This window comes from Bos javanicus, chromosome 1 (assembly GCF_032452875.1).
Source record: "Bos javanicus breed banteng chromosome 1, ARS-OSU_banteng_1.0, whole genome shotgun sequence".
Taxonomy (NCBI): Eukaryota; Metazoa; Chordata; class Mammalia; order Artiodactyla; family Bovidae; genus Bos; species Bos javanicus.
In genome coordinates, this window is record NC_083868.1 from 70,047,288 (window position 1) to 70,058,523 (window position 11,236).

The following is an 11,236-nucleotide window of genomic DNA, read 5'->3' on the forward strand; positions in this document are numbered from 1 at the left end:
CACACCCACACACTGAGTGTTAAGCATCACCAGAAAGCTACGAAATCTACAACTGACTTATTCTACATACAATTCTCCATCTCATTGACTAATCCAAATCATTTTCATATTTAAATCCTTAATCTCTTCAAGTAATCTCTTCCATAATATTCTCTCAGATCACAATTTCTCCACCTGTAATCAAATCCTCTTTATATAGCTTCTAAAATGCTGTATCTTTTCATCCATCTGTTACTTCTTGCCTTCAGTTTTGGAAGAAGAGTTGTTCCTCCTTCTTAAAATAAACTTAAGACAATTCCTATAGCTGATGCTTCCATATTCTCCCAACTCACTCAGTCCTTTAACCCTATGGACCCTGGTCTACAAACTACTCTCTTGAAGACCAAAAAAATTCCATGTACCAAATGCCATGGCTCACCACCCAAGTTCTTAATCTTTTTGGCAATGACACTTGAACTACCTCCTTTTCTGGGGCTTCCTAGGTGGCGCTAGTGGTAAAGAATCAGCTTGCCAATGCAGGAGACATGAAGAGGCGTGGGTTTGATGCCTGGGTCTGGAAAATCCCCTGGAGAAGGGAATGGCTACCCACTCCAGTATTCTTGCCTGGAGAATCCCATGGACAGAGGAGCCTGGCAGACAACAGTCCATAGGGTAAATAAAGAGTCAGACACAACTAAAGCAACTGAGCATACAGGCATGCACACACAACACAGAATTCTACTCCGGTCTCTCTGGTTGCTTCTTCTGTCTCCAGTGACTACTAGTCCTCTTTTTAGCCCAAAGAATGGGTCTTTTCCCAAGTTCTGTCCAGGAGCTTTCTCCAGTTCTCTGCTTCTCAGGGTTTCATCCCTTACTGCTGTTTCTACATTTTCTCTCCTCTTATGGATACCTGGAGAAGGCAATGGCAACCCACTCCAGTACTCTTGCCTGGAAAATCCCATGGACGGAGGAGCCTGGTAGGCTGCAGTCCAGGGGGTCGCTAAGAGTCGGAGACGACTGAGCAACTTCACTTTCACTTTTCCCTTTCATGCATTGGAGAAGGAAATGGCAACCCACTCCAATGTTCTTGCCTGGAGAATCCCAGGGACGGGGAAGCCTGGTGGGCTGCCGTCTATGGGGTCGAACAGAGTCGGACACGACTGAAGTGACTTAGCAGTATGGATACCTTCCCCTAGCTGCCCCAAATGATCTTTAAATCATTACCTTCTGCTACAATCTAACGTATTCCTGAGGAATTAGAATATATAGTTTATTGCTTTTAAACTAAATTCTTCAATGGTTGTTTCAAATTACATTTCAATCATTAGTCCAGATAATTTTATAGCCATCAGCACCCTACCAAACCCAGAGTTAGTAGCTCTGTACTAACTCTGTACAACTGTATGTATATATTCCCAAATCTCCATTGGAACTCTTTCCTCAGCTGGAGCAGTATTTTTAACTCTAGCTAGACAATACCCTGGAGAAGGCAATGGTACCCCACTCCAGTACTCTTGCCTGGAAAATCCCATGGATGGAGGAGCCTGGTGGGCTGCAGTCCATGGGGTCGCTAAGAGTTGGAGACGACTGAGCGACTTCACTTTCACTTTTTCACTTTCAGGCATTGAAGAAGGAAATGGCAACCCACTCCAATCCCAGGGGCAGAAGAGCCTGGTGGGCTGACTATGGGGACGCACAGAGTCGGACAATACCCCTTGGATACTTCCATTGGTGCCTCACACACTGGTCAATGTGTCTTAAAACCAAAGTAGCCATTCTTCCCCATCAACATGGTTCTGCTAAGGGATATAATAATTTCTTTTAATGACACCACCATTCTTACAGTCACCCAAATTAAAAACCCTGGAGTTCCCCTTTTGTTTTTCTCCATTGTTTCCCAAAAGCCCTTTTACCATCAAATCCTTCAATCTTTCTTTCAATTATTTCTTACATGGCTCCCTTTCCCTTTATTCCCATTACCACCATCCCAACTTTGATTCTCAGTACTTCACACTTCTGTCATAGCCTTCTTTGTCTTCTAGTTACTAGGTTCTCTTCATTGCAAAAAAAAACCAGAGAAACGAACAAAACAGGTAACCAGATAAACACTCTTAAACCCACTCAAAAATCAATGGTTCTCCACTACATACTGAGTCAAGTTAAAACTCTATTTCCAAAAAATAGAAACTACTCAATTTCCCAATAATCATGGAATAGATAAACACTCTGGTATATTCACATAATGAACCCCAAAGAGCAATGAAAAAGAATGAATCTCACAGTCATATGGTGAGCACAGGAAACCAGATACAGAAGTATGATTCCCCTAATATGAAAACATAACAAAACTACTCTGTGTGACAGAGGTTAGTATAGTAATTACTTTTGGTTGAAGGCGGCATAAACTTAGAGGAGACACATGAGGAAACCTTCTGGGATGTTGAGAATGTTTATACTGAACTGGGTGATGATTACATAAATGTAAACCTAAGAGAAACAATTAAACTGTACTCAAGATTTGAGCGTTCTATATAAGTCATTTCCCAACAAATTTTTAAGAACCACTTTAGCCTGGATATTTAGGTATCTATTTAACTTTATTTTCCTCCATTCATCAACATGAACCCTAAATTCCAGTTCATGTAGACCACCAATTATTTAATATATCCAGAATTTTTCTATCAGTCATATCACTTCTTTCTGGAGTGCCAACCCTCACCATCATGCCTACTATAATCTTATTTATCCTTCAAGCTCTAAGCTATGTACCAATTCTTCACAAAGTTGAATCTGCCATAGTACTTCTGTCAGAGAGATGTGTACACATTTTTGTTCCAGGACAAACTCTTGAAGAATATGAACATGTTTACATCATATATAAATGTGTATCCTTCACACGGCCTACCATAGAACCTTGCACACAGTAAGTATATAAAATTATTTCCTGACTGAATAAATCCTGGCAGATCATCAAAAGCACCCTCCAATCTAACCCCTCCTTCTCAAAACCATCTATCACTGTCTTCACTCACAGTTCATTGCTCGGCTTACCTATTTAATCATTCAACAAACAACTGAGAACCTACTCATGCAGGAAACTGTATCTATTCTAATGTACCCCACCAAACTATCCAAAGATGTAATCCAATTGCAGTTGCTGCCTTTTACCATCTTTCCCCAACTCTCATTTCCTAGTCATCTTCCCCTCTTCACTCCATCCAATCAAATCTCACACCTTCATTTATAATCCTCCTGTTATCAAACGAATTCAAGCCCGTCTTAGCTTCTCCTGTAGCCTCCAAACTGGGCTTTCCTCACCTCCAGTCATACTCTGCCACCACACTATCCCCAATCTATCTTGTATGGTATGGCTATCATCAGACTAAGGTATCTAATACATAGTCCTTGATTCAATTCTCTACTCAAAAAAGTTCAATAGCTGTACAGTAATGATATATGTTAGCATGCTTTAAATCCTAGATTAACATACTTTAATCCTCAAACCCTCACAATAACCCTTGCCAGAAGGTGTAATGATTATCAATTTCCTGATGAGAAAACTGGGTCTCAGAAAGGAAGTAATTCTCTCCACAACCATCGTGGAGGTAAACAGAAAGGCCAAGACTAAAACCTAGCTTGCTTGCTTACCAAGCACAACACTATGTCATATCAAATACAAACTACTTAGCTTAGCTTTCAAGGCCATCCATTTTCAACTCAACCCCAACTGAGCTTTCCTATCTTATACCATACTCATGAACTCTTTATTACAAATTACAGGTTATGATCAATTAATTCATCATGAAATCAGTTTAGTAAGTGACAGCCATCCTTTTTTTCTTTTTAGTCAAAGAGAACAAGAGAAAACATACAGTGCCTCCACCGTGGTAAGGACAGTTACTGTTATTGAAACTTTGTGTTCTAAACATACACACATTCATACATGCATATATTAGGTGAAGATGTGAAACATTTTCCTTACTGTGGACCATAGTAAAATAAAAAAAAAAAAAACTAAAACCAACACACTCGTCTCCACATCTCCTTGACTTCTCACCACCACATTTTTGCTTCCTCAGGTTGGAATGTTCTTTCAAGTAATTTCTGCCAGTTGGAATCCCTATCCCTTCAAAGACTACCTAAAATGTCACTTCCATGCTACTAAATGCCGTCCCAGGCTTTCCCTTAATCAAATGTTTTTTCCACCTTTTAACTTTAGTAACATTTGGTACTTTTCTCCTAATATATTTGTGATCATACTGTGTAGTCTTCTGTGCTCAAGTCTAGCCCCTCTATTAGAATTAAATCCCAAAGGATTTATCCTTGAGTGCATCTAACAATGCTTTTGCACATAACAAATGTGCATTATCTGTTGACTAAAGAAAACTCACCCCTTTACTTTCTGAAACTTGTTATAAATCAACATCATAATTTCCACTACATTTCAAACTTTTGAAACTCTCATCCTTCAAAGTCTTATCATCTTCCTCTCAAAATCAGCCATTTCAAATAATCCTCTACTTTCAATCTTCTCTTGCTTCCCTTTAACAATAACCTGTCACATATCAATAACTTTTTTTCTTTCAGAATCATATTTTCCATCAAACAACACCATTTCTTCTCCATCTGCTTATATTTCACTTTATTCCTAGTTCTTCAACATCCATAATGATAAGTCTTAACATTCTTTCCTTTTCTCATCAACTAGACTTCAATTATTTCAATTCATTTATGGTGAACATATTTCCGTCAGCCTCATTAAATCCTTGTAGAAAAAGCCAGGTTATGAATAAACTGAAACAAACAAAACGTATAGACAGTTCAGATAAATTATCTCAGACACTCTCATTCATTCATTTATTCAACAAACATGTGTCTACTGGATATATGCCCTCAATTTTCTTGTCTATTCTATTCTGTAATTCAGAAAGCAGCTCTGAGAAAAGCATTCAGGAAAATGCCAGGATAACAGAGCCAAGTTGACTCATTCTCTTCACTCACAGAGACCAAGTCATTTGTGGGGTATACAGGCTCAAAAAAGAAGACAAACTAACAGTTTTACTAGATACACCTGAGAACTGACACCATCCCCCCACAAGCTGTTCCAAAGGGACCTCAAAATCTACCCAGCAAAGGTGAATCTGAAAAGGAACAAACCATTAAGAGTAGTGAAAATGAAACAGGCATAAAGCATTCAGACAAAAATAGATTCAGACTCTAGATTCATTCTAGGGCTGTAAGAGAAATTTGGAGCAGTTTAGTTCCTCTCCTGAGATCTCTAAGGAATCTTTTCAAATACCTAGCTAAAGTTTGGGACATGTAAATCCTCTCCCCAAACCTAAGCCAATATTCATTTCTCCATTCTCTGAACTCCTAAAGCAATTATTGTCTATAAAACTCATTTGGGAACTTAATTATAAACCATCTTGTAATGAACTGTTAACAAACAGAGCCAGAATTTATTTACATATTAAAGGCAGTGTGGTCTTCTTTAAAATAGTTACCTTGGCAGGCTACCACTTACTTATTTTTTATTCACTCCGCCTATCCAACCATCTGATGCACTTAACCAACATTCATCTAGTACCTACTGCCACTGTTCAAAGTATTTCCAAATTCCTCTTTGGAAGTATATTCCAAAGTTAATAAGTCAACCAAGAAAATCATCCCCATTTCTGTGTTACTTAAATCTAAACCAAAATTATTTTTTATTCACTCTGATACCAACAGAGCCTCGGTATTTCTAAAAATCAAATCTTTCAAACTAAAAAGATTTGTCCCAATAAGACCATTCAGAATAACATTATGCCGGTATTATTTGTAACTGTGCTATCCTAGAGTTTATGAACTCTTACAGGATAGGGACCATATTTTACTCATCTTTATAGACTCCCTCCCCTCAACAGCACACTACAAGTACTCAATAAATAAGTAAATTGGATAGAATGTGCTAGACATTAAATCAGAAAAGGTGTTCCAAAAACCTTTTAAACACTACCATTCAAAGTGACTACCAAAATACAAAAATTCCCATTTGGAGGTATACTTTTGATATTTGTTTAAAAAAATCAGTTTTCTGAAAGAACAGAGGGCTGTGGGGAGAGAATGGAGGATTGCTGGAGAGAGATGGGAGGAATGTGGGAGAAAAACAATTGTGTGAGGGACAGAAATGTTGGCTTCCCCTGTGGCTCAGTGATAAAGAATTTGCCTGCCAATGCAGGAGCCACTGGAGATGCAGGTTTGGTCCCTGGGTCTGGAAGATCCCCTGGAAAAAGAAATGGCAACCCACTCCAGTATTCCTTTTGGGAAATCCCATGGACAGAAAAGCCTGGCAGGCTACAGTCCATGGGGTCTCCAAGAATCCGACACAGCTATACGACTGACCACACAAGCGTAAGCACTGTGGAAGAGAACAGGAAATCTGGAGAAAATGGGTAATTTGGAAAAGAAGGAGTAACTGTGAGAGTGACAAAGACACGGAATTTGGGGATACATGTGGAATTGTAAGAGAGATGGCAATTCTGGGAGGAAAAAGAAGAGTGGATTTTAGAAAAAGAGTTTTAGAAAAGAATAGGGAATTGTGGGGAAAAAAAGAAAAAGTCAGTTTTCTGAAATCTTACACTGTTATGGGATTACTTCACAACTGTATTTCTCCCTCTAAAAGAATAAAAATACCATAAATTCCTTGAGGGTAGAAACTTCATCTAACACTTTTTTATTAAATCCTCAAAATGAATTAGACAGATTCTTAAAACAGCTAAAGATCTCTAAGTAGTCATTTAGGCCTGAGGTAAGAAAATCAAAATTAAACCAGCCTCCAGTTTCAAACCAGATTTACTCAGATTAAACTAGCCTCAAATTAGAAGAGAACCTTTGGTCCCATCCATTAGATGTTTCTGCAGGACTATTACAGTTCCAGTCTAATCCATTCTGTTGTCTTCCCTTAAATCTAAAGGCCTTCCCCAGTCAGATAGCCCTTTGTTCTTCACTATCTCCAATACACACTCTCTCTGTCTCACACACACACATACACAATTCTGTCTGTAATACTCATAGTGCTCAGCAATTTCACAGTCCCACTACTAACAGTAAGGTGAATCCTACTTTCTATCAGTCATTCAACAAGTACTTATTAAGCACTTAAGAATCAAGCTGTTGTGAATTTTCCCAGAAATTAAAGTGTCAGCTCTAGAGCAGGTTACAATCTAGCTACTATTTGCAAAACAAACAGAAAAAATTACCATAAACAAATATAAGATTTAGCACTATAGAATCAACATGTGAATGTTGTTTTTATTCAACATGTAAGGAGGAGTCTCAAGAGCTAGGGTTACTTAAAACAAGACTCTTAAAAAGGGGAGCAAGACCTTTCTATACTCCCAATATCTGTCACCCTGACTCGGGAATGTTGAACCTCATACCAAATTTCAAAAACCAACATTTCAAGAATCTACAATAAATGAGCAGATGCTCTTTCCCACCATATTCCCAACATATCAGTGACTTAAATATGCTAATTTCCTTAATGATTGTCACAAATCTGTCTCACCAATGTACTTTAAATCTCCTTCAGAGCCAACTATATCCAAATGTCTTGAGACTTCTTTACCTTTTCTTCAGTCTCCCACAAAATTATCACCATCTCCACCATAACCTGTCCCTCATCCTCCTCTCCCTCTTACCAATTTCCCTATCCCCCAGCCCACAAAGAAACACATAATCACACTGACCCATTCTTTCCTAAAAAACATAAGACACCACCAAAGCCTGGAAAGAATAATCAAAGATCGTTTTAATCCATTCCCAGATTCCCCACACTAAAACTCTCCAGAAGCCTGTCAAAGAATTCTGCACTGTTGACCTGGTAACTACTTTTAAGAAGAACAACTATCACTGCCAAGCAACTCCCCCTCATCTCTAAGCAGCGACACTTAGGCTGCAAAGATGCTGTTTCCTACAACCTAGTCTTTCCTAAAGGTCCACCAATCTAACTTCCCTTACTCATCTCACCCAGTTTTTCCAGTCTAATTTTAAATGTTTTTTTCCTTTAAGAATATTAAATATATGACATCAAATTAAAAAGCTAAAATAATAACTATCAAAGTTTGAAAAGGAGGAGGAAAAAAAGGATAATGGCAATGACAAATCCTTTCCACTCAGAGTAAGAATAAGAAGTCTCTTGACTCCTTTTTAATGTCACTTTGATCAGTCAAGAAATAAGAATACATACATATTACCTGGAGACCTAGAGAAAAGCATGGTTAAGAACTACAAAAAATGCTTAGAAGCAGTCTCTGGAAAGTGGGGCTGTAATGGACAGGTGAGACAGGGGTTACTGCTTTTCATTATAAGCTCCCTCAGGACAATTTTTAAAATTACGTACATGTATTACTTTATATAATTTAATGGAGAGAAAACAATGATATACTTTATTTAAATCCATTAAACTTATAAAAACTAAAAGAACTGATAATATATAGTGCCAGTGAGGGGGAAGGAAACAGATCTTCTCATACTATGATAACAATAAAAATGGGTACAACCTACTATGTAATATATTGAAACTCTTAAAAAGAATGAATAACTCTATAAATGTACTGACATAGAAAGTTTTCCAATCTTTTAAAAATAATCCTGAATTATTTCTATAAAAAATTTTAATAAAAGCCCCTCTCGACTCAAATGTTAAACTGTATCCTCCTTTAGAGTTATTTCCTAAAAGAACAAATGACTGAATTTTCCCATTGCTCCCCTAAATTTCTATCTTCCCCTTTAATTCCTCCACCCTCTATATCCATAAAAGGATTTTTCATACTACTCTCTCCTCAGTTTAATTAATATTACAATGCAATGTGTATATAGTCTTTAATAATATAAAACATGAATAATTTTCAGATAAATCTTAACGGTATGGTTTTAGCCCAGGGTTCCCTCTTGGAAATAAAGCCAGTCTGGTGTGAGCTCAGCAAACCCAATAGCCTGGGTACATTTCCTGATAGGGAAATACTAATATTCCCTCCAACCTGGCTCTAGAATCACCCAGTCTCTTCAGGTTCCCCTAGACTTCAAAACAGTCAGTTCTGACCTCCTTGCAACTTCTTAAGACCAAAACAGATATCCTCATCCTCCCTTCTGCAGCTGCACACTTTGTAGGCTAATGCATTTTCTTCAATACCACCATGCCTTAGTGAGGGTATATATTCAGGAACCATGAGTGGAAAAGATCTCCAACCAGCAGAGAGGAACCAATAACCAGGGTTATGGAACCAGTCCTGTCAATCAGACTAATCTGAGCTACAAATGGGGCCTCCAAAGAAGGGCCACCATGCATGGACTCTCCCCACCATTAATTATAACCCTGTGTACTGCAACCCAAGCTGAATAACACGGCAACAGTTCTCTTGGACCAGATAAGCTGGGCAGTGAAGAAGAAAACCGCCAAGTCAAGTAATTTCCATTCCAGCATCTGCCAGTAGTGTTCAGTTCACCCAGCCACTGGTAAGTGATAATATTTCAAAATTGCTAAAATCTAAACCCTGTGGCCTAGCGAATGCCTGTAGGCCGGGCATCTTCTTAAGGTCCGCTTCAGAGATTCTCAGACTCACTGGTGCAGTTCTAAAGCTTCTCAGACCAAACTACTACACTCTGATTCTCAGTGACCCCCAACCACTGTCAGTACCCACACTTACCAGATGTCATCTTACAGAAGAGCCCAAACAGGTTCGGAACTAGGCCATCCTGGCCCATCTGGAATAACTCTTTAGTCTTTGGACCAACATTTACTAATTTTGCTACATCTGTCTATTCTATCATGCATTCTCTTCATATTCTCTGGTATTAAACACTCCCTCTTGCTTCAAACCTACCCTTTCTATTCAGGGAAACTCCTCATATCCCGTCTTTCCTTTCCTTAGAAACGCTTGAGTTCTTTCCACAACGAAATACCTAATGTATCTACACAATGAACACCCCCCGGAATCCTCAAGACTCCTCCACAGCCGCCCCCTGCATTCCTCCACCTACCTGGCATCTTCCCCTCCGGCCTCTCTCCTAGTGCACGCTCCCACTACGTTTCCTGCAAGGATTCCCTTTTCTCCAACCCCTGCCCTTCCCTTCTCCCAAAGAACACATTCAGGCAGCAACAGTGACTGAGGCCTGCGGTGCATAAAGCACTGCACCAGGCACGGCAGACAAGAGACCTGGTGTCTCCCTAGGCTTTTCACACCCACATCCAGCACCCTCGGGCCACCCCGTGCCACCATCCCACCTCCTTCCCTACCTCTGACACCCGCTTCAGGCCTCGGAGGCTGCCTTCTCGCTTCAACCACCCCCGTCATTATCCTTTCTCAACCCCCCAACCCACCATCCGCGCCCTGCTTCCTCCCGTCCCCCAACCTGCTCCTGCGTTTCCCTCGGCCTTGGCCGGTCCCGGGGCCACCCCCAGCCTCGCCACGGCTCGCTCCCCCCCGGGTCAGGCCGTTACCGCCGCGCGCTCCCCCCGCGCGCCGCCCCCTCCCCCTCCCTCGCCCTCCCCCGGGCCCGGGCCTGCCAGGCCGAGCGCTTTACCGCGGGCGGGCGCCGAGTCGCGCGGTCACCGACTGCAGGCGGCGGCAGCTTCAACCTTTCTAGGGGCCTTGAGAGGAGGGGAAGGGGGGAGGGGGAAGAACTTTTGCTGTGGCAGCTTCGGCAACAGCTCCCACCCCTGCGCCTTTCTCCTCTTCCTCCCCCTCCTCCTCCTCCTCTTCCTCCTTCTCTTCCTCCTCCCAGAGCAGTAGAGACGCAGACATGCCGCGTCTAGAGCGCCGCCGCGGTCGCCGCCACTGCCGGCGCGGTGCATTGTGGGAAGCCCCGCACATGGGAAGCGCTCCGCGGCGCCCGCCCTCCTTGGGCCGGGGACCAGGCTGAGGAGACCCAGCGTGGCTTCGATTCCGGCGCCTGCGTGTCACCAGACCGGCGTGGTCCGGGAAGCTGGCCCTGAGCCGCAGGGTCCCTTCGGGCTGGACCCGGAAGGAAAGCAATTTGAAAAAGATCAGAACTGAGGAAATGTCTTTGAGATGGGGGTCCGGCTTCAGTATAAATCAGTGCCTAACTCCCTGAGACGTGGAGGACTCAGTGGTCGGGTGCATTTCAGGCCCAGGGCAAAGGAATGGTCGGGTGGGAACCCAGGTGAAAGGTTATCTATCAGAGTTTGGGGGCTTTTTCGTTTCTCCTCTCTTCCCCAGCCCTCTCCGCTGTGACCCCCAGTCACTACCATCCC

The 11,236-nt window shown here is 41.5% G+C and overlaps 1 protein-coding gene across 10 annotated transcripts in view; it reads right to left on the reverse strand.

The window, feature by feature from the left end:
* The window catches only part of ZNF148 (zinc finger protein 148), a 146,331-nt gene extending 135,534 nt beyond the window's left edge, over positions 1 to 10,797 (reverse strand). For 8 of the 10 annotated variants that reach the window (XM_061410850.1, XM_061410902.1, XM_061410819.1 and 5 more), the window contains exon 1: positions 10,546 to 10,796. The gene's annotated coding sequence lies outside the window, so the exon portion shown is untranslated. Of the gene's footprint in view, positions 1 to 9,668; positions 10,281 to 10,545 lie in introns of those variants that run through there. The other 2 variants (XM_061410887.1, XM_061410910.1) reach the window with 2 other exon arrangements.
* Between the last annotated feature and the right edge of the window lie 439 nt (positions 10,798 to 11,236).